Genomic DNA, 6,345 nt, shown 5'->3' with positions numbered 1-6,345 from the left:
CTTTAAGTTTTGTGAATCTTGACAAAGAAATATATTCTGAGAATTTCTCAAATATATGTTTATCTGAAAGAATTTTGTATTCCCAGAATCCTGAAGTATTAGTGTTGCATGGAATTACTCAGGAAGATGCTGAATAATTTCATAAATAGTTGTGTCAGTTGGCAGTTTACAAAGGAAAAGAAAATACTGTAGAAAGAAACAGCTACCTATGGAGCATATAAAACTAAATTTCGAATGAATTTTTTTTTAATGAAAATATAAGGGATAAAATCTGAAGGGGTAATCAAAATTGCAAATAACATTAATGGTAAGATTTTTTAAATTTGAGATCAGCAGATGGTGTAATGGTTACATCGCTGGACTCCCACAGAGTCAACTGGGGTTTGAGTCCCAGACCCAGTGGCTTAAAACTCATGCCAGGCATGTGTACATGTGTGTCTAAAATTCTGAGAGAAGAATGGAGGAGAAGGGACTATGGCATGGCCATCCCTCTGGATGGTGTTTTCTCAGTTCCTATCTCTCTGTCTCTCTCCTTCTCTCCAGTGAGTGTACACACCTATAGCAAAAATCTCTCTCAAAAAAATATTTTTTTAAACTTTATTTCTTTTAACTTTACTTATTTTTATGTTATAAAAAAGAATCACTTTACCATATTGTTAGTTGTGGGAATGTAAATTGGTAAATAGAAACTTTCTGGGGAGCAACTTGACAATATGTTCAAAAGTCTTTAAAGTGTACATGATTTTTGACTCAGCAATTCCACTCTAGAAATGTATTCTAAGGAGATGATTATGGATGTTTGTAAAGACTTATATTCAAGCATAGCCACTTCATCATTGCTTATAATAACAAAAAATGGAAATACCCATAATGTCCTATAATAAATATGACAAATTCATAAGCTAAAATACTATGTAGTCATTAAAAAAATCATGTTGTATAAGAATATTTAATGATCTGGGGAGATAATGATAATATAGTAAGTGAAAAAGCATGTTTTAAGACCAGAAATACAATAAAGTCCCATTATATTAGAAAATAACTACAGTTTTTTTAAAAAGCTATGTACTAAAAGGTAAATACTGATTACATCTGGGTAGGCAGGATCATGTGGAACTTTTTTCCTCTTGTGTTTTATAGTATTTTCTGATGTTTATGCAGTTAAAATACATTGCTTTTTTTCAATCAAGAAAAATGAAAAATCACTTGCAAAAGGATTATACCAGTAAAGATTTCATTTTACAAAGAATAAATGTATGTGCATATTATATTAAAATATTATAATGAGTGAAACATTGGCCTACATAGTTTTAAAATGATATGAATCATAAATTCACTGCATTGCACAGAACTCAAAGCAATGCAGACATTTTAATCGATGTCATTTATAGTACAAGTGCTTTCGACAACTGCCTGTGGAGTTGCATGATCCCAAATGGGTACCCTTTGGTTGATATACAGACTGTGACAGTTACCCATCTTTAGGTTACAATCATGCAAAACCAGAAGTCATACAATTTTCTGATGTGAACAGGCATCACAGATTCACACCTCTCCGGTAACCCTTGAATTCCAGATCTTACAGTCAATTCAGCAAGAACCATCAGCACCCCAAGCGGCATGTAAAGTGCCCACATTATCTGAATGTCTCCACAACCATCAGATCTGTTTACTTGGAATTTAATGATAAAGAGTTAGTGGAAAGGAAAAGAAAATTGTTCCACTTGGGTATCTCATATAATGTAACAGAGAGGGCAAGACCCTCAATTCTTCAGATAGCCTGAAAAAGATTGTCTCAGATCCAAAATGGAAACACTTACTCTGTTTATCTGGCTCAGACTGCTATGCTCCTATTATGCTCAGTGAGGCCATGTCATTTAAAGCTGCTTCCTTCTACTTCTGTCTCTTTTAAAGCACATCTCCAGAATTAAATTTCTTGCACTGACAGGGATGCTTCAAAAAAGCTCAGAATCAATTCTTCAATCATTCCACTTTCTTAGCTGTGATTAAAAACATGTGTCCCCTAATTAAGCTAATGAGAAATTGTTAATTGGCACAAAGCCCCCCTCTGTGCACACTTGTTAATGTCACCATCACTTTGACAGGAGAAGGGATCAAAATCAAGGGCAAAGAGTTCTTAAGCGACTTCAATATTGGACTTAAGGACAGGACCTTTATTTGGGAAATGAGGGCTGTCAATTCTCGGACCCAGGTGAAGGAATAAGGAATGCCATTTTTCTGCTAATTTCATATGGAATCAGAAGGAAGAGTTACAAGAGGACAGCAATTGAGACGTTGTGTTTTTTTCTTCCTGACAGAAACAATGGCATTCAACTTTTACTTGCTGTCTATGTGGTGATACATCTCTATGACAAACCAAAGCAGAAGGGGACTGCATCTCGGTCTGAAGGGACACCAGGGAGGAGCTCCCATTGGCCTTTCTAGTTCTTTTTTGGTCTCTAATGAGGAACATCACTATTTTATCTTTTCCTGCACCCAGTATTCCTTGTGGATTTGAGTGGTATGCTTTCCCAGAGGAAGCACTTGCTTCTGTAGGACTATATTTTCTTTTTTCTTTTTTTGAGAGTTTTTTGTTTTTGTTTTGTTTTGCTATAGGGCACGTGTGCTTGCCAGAGAGACAGAGAGAGACAAGAGAGAAAAAGCAAGAAATCACTCCCCAATAGGGATGGCTTCGCTGCAATCCCTTCTTTTCCATTTTCCCCTCAGGATCTTGGGCACGTGTGGACACGTGCCTGGCATGAGTTTAAGCCACTGGGAAAGGGACTAGAACTGTGGTGGACTGCAGTGTAGAATTTGGGACAACCAGGACTCTTGCCTAGTATGCCCCTTGCCTGTCTGGTGTATCTTTGCATAACAACAATGATTTTATTTCCCCAAATCTTGAAACCTTCTGAAGGTAGGTAAATGTTTGATAAGAGGAAGGTTGGATAGAACTTAGAACTATCAGGAGAGCTTTGATCAAGATAGCAGGTCACAAATGTGGACTCAGAGACCACAAATTTGTTTTTGTTCAGAGAAGCTCATTCCAGGAAATGGAGCTCCCTACCTTAAGTAAACTCAAATTCAAGCTCTGGGATTATCCTTTCAAAAAGAACAAGTCTGGGTCAGTCAGTGGCCCAGTGGTTGAGGCAGCTAGATCCCATATGACTGACTGCACAATTCAAGTCCCAGATTTGGTGGCCTGAAAAAGAGGCTGTGTGTGTGTGTGTGTGTGTGTGTGTGTGTGTGTGTGTGTATGTGTGTATACGTGTGTCCAAAATCCTAAAAGGAGAAATGGAGGAGAGAAATTGTTGCATGGCTATCCCACATAGGAGTTGCTTTCATACTTACCCTCTTTCTCCTCTGTCTTGCTCCAGCAAGCACCTATGCCCTCTAGCAAAATTATAAACAAAAAGGACAAGCCTGGGGGCTGGGGTAATTCAGGTTATCCAGAAAACTCCAAAAATGCTCAAGAGAAGTAACCACATATGAGGGAGACCTGGCACTAATATCTGAAAGTCCACTAATTTATGACTTATTTGGTGAGGATGGGGTGGGAGGTTCTGCTGATCTGAAGTCCCACTCTCAGTCCCTCAACTGAATCAAATGCTCAGAGACTCGATCATCTCAGAGAGAAAAGAACACTTTGCAGTTTGAAGGATATGAGCTGCAGCCGGAACCTCCTAGAAGGCCTTGCAGCAAGCTAGCGCCCTGATGGGGTGTTGGGGGTGCTAATTCCTCAGACAGGTCCTCTGAATGATTTGGTAAGAAAATGGGAGGCCTGTAAGGAGAAATCTGTTTTAGTACCAAGGATCAGATATAAGGAAGGAAAGTGATAAAGAGTAGGATCTTTCTTCCACCCAATCCAATGGACTATGTTTGAGTTCAGAAAGATTTATGAAGACTCTGAGAACTCTGGGAAGGATAAGAAGCAGTCTTAGAATCCTTGGCTAAAAATGGATGACAGGAAATGGAGTAGAGGAACATGGTCCTGACCACTGCCCAGTCTTACTCTTGGACAACAGCCTCTGGCACAGACACTGGCATTCCACAGTGGGCATGCATATGAAAGAACAGAGAGCACCCTTTATAGTTGCCAGTTGAGTTGAGGACCTTGCCAAAAAACCTCCAGTGCAAAAGAGAAAGAGCTCCAAGGTCACCTCGTGGAGGCTGGAACTGAGCTGTCTGGGAGCAGTGCCTTCCAGTCAAGTCTGGAGGAGGCTGTAGGGGAGCAGATGCTTCGTTTTACATGCTGGGTGGCCTGGGAGTTTTGAGTCACATCCTCCTAGGAGGAGGTGTGGTGGTGAGTTGGGAAGATTTCAAAGAAATCTTGCTATGGGGCAAGAAAGAAGAGGACAGGAATTAGACACAGTGTAAAAGGCCTCTAAAATTCTGTCAAATTCAGGCACATGCTCCTGAGGTTGGATTATTTCAACCTACTAATGTTTTTCCTTCTTTATAATCTCCCCTGGTGAATTATTAGCACACGAAAAAATCAATCAGAGGAGGCCTTCATCAGTTCTATCTGATACATAAGAAAAGAAAGATAAAAACATGCCATTAAGTACTTTCTGAGTATCAGCTGAGGGTCCACAAGGAGGAGAGAAGGCCGGAATTGAGTTTGGGGGAGTGAATCACACCCTCTTCTGACCTCTTGCTCACAGGAATTTGCTGTTAAGCAGAAGAGTTCTATCGGTGGCCCAAAGGTAGAAATAAATATAAATCAGTAAATCTGTTTATTTGAACCAAAAACAAATCAATAACAGAATGAGGTCATGTGTTAGGATTCATCTGAAATAATTTCTTTCGTTTATCCCATTGCTTACCAGAGGGACAGGGCTGAGATGAAATGATGTGTATGAAAGTGTTTTGTAAATTCTAAAGCACTCAGTGAATATGCTGAAATCTGCTGAGAGTAGCAGAATAGTCAAATTTTTAAGTAAGAAGGATAAGCAATGGTGTGCAGTTTTGAAATTCTCAGCTCCAGTCTCCAGACACATTCACTCTGATCCTTGTCCACTACAAACAGGACTGGTGGTCATGGAGTCCATGAGTGTGTCTGCTCTGGTGGAGAGGCAGAGCTGATCAAGAACAAGCAAAGAGTTGGCTATGCTCCCAATATAACACAAATCTGTCCATTGAAAAACTAAGAAGAGGATATCGAGATAGGTTCTAGATGACTTAGATTTACAGACACTTACTTTTGCCTATTTTTTTAAAGTTAAGAAAACCTCGTTTCTTCTATCGAGACTGTTCGGAACTTAACTAAAAATTGCCTATTTTTGCTTAAATATTTTTAGTTCTTTTAACAGTCCTGTACCTTAAACTTCAAAGAGAGAGGACACAACAGGTCTCTGAAGTCCAGGATCTAGTCTTCTGCTTTCACTCACTCTTCAAAACCTACTTGGTTACTCTTGATTACTATTGGATTTCTTTTACGCTGTTGTCACCTTTAGACCATTACCTCTGGACCTTCTCTTTGGTTACCATACTCCCCCCATGAATGCTATGTTTGCGGCTTAAATCTTAGTTTTAAGCCCTGCCTTTAAAGATCAGTTCTATATCACTCCTTCACCTACTCCAAAACCCCAATCTGAATCAGAGAATAAAGTCTTGAATTGACATGAGAAAACTTTGGAGAATTCCCTTTTTTTTTTTTTTTTAAATTCTGATTTACTAGAGCAGCAGGTTGAGAAAAGTCAGTGTATTATTCTAAATCCAGGACATAACCAGGTTTAGACTTTTCTACCATGACCACTTTACTAGACCCGTGATGACCATTACTGAATCCAGATGGAAAAATGTAGATATGATTTTTTTTTTTTTCCAGATAATTTAATCCATCCTTTATTCTCAGTGACAGAAATACCTGAGTCTGGGTCATTGATAAATAGCAGACATATTAAGTTCATCTTTTTGGAGATCCTAGGTTGGAGGGCCACATTTGGTGAGGGTCTTCTTGTTGTGGGGGCTCTCTACAGAGTGCCAGGGTAGTACCGAGCATCATGTGGTAAAACAAACCAAAGGAAGAGCTTGTTTGTTCATGTATCTGCTCTTCTCATAAACCTACCAGGAGTCAATTATGGGGCTTCCCACCCTGACGACCTAGTCCAATCCCAATCACCACCCAAATCTTCCTCTTAATCTCATAATTGGATTAAATTTCCGCCCTCAACATCCATCAAATTTTGACACAAGAATTTTGAGGGAACACATTCAAATTATAGCCCCGGACCATCTAAACCCTAGGGATTAATACTAAGTCCTTGACTTTTGAGTCCTAAACCACTGGGGATCCATGACACAGAATCTCTTTTTTTTTTTTTTTGGAGAGATTTTCACTGT

The sequence above is a fragment of the Tupaia chinensis genome, unplaced genomic scaffold (assembly GCF_000334495.1).
Source record: "Tupaia chinensis unplaced genomic scaffold, TupChi_1.0 Scaffold000627_1, whole genome shotgun sequence".
NCBI classification, from domain to species: domain Eukaryota; kingdom Metazoa; phylum Chordata; class Mammalia; order Scandentia; family Tupaiidae; genus Tupaia; species Tupaia belangeri.
This window is presented reverse-complemented; position numbering follows the sequence as displayed.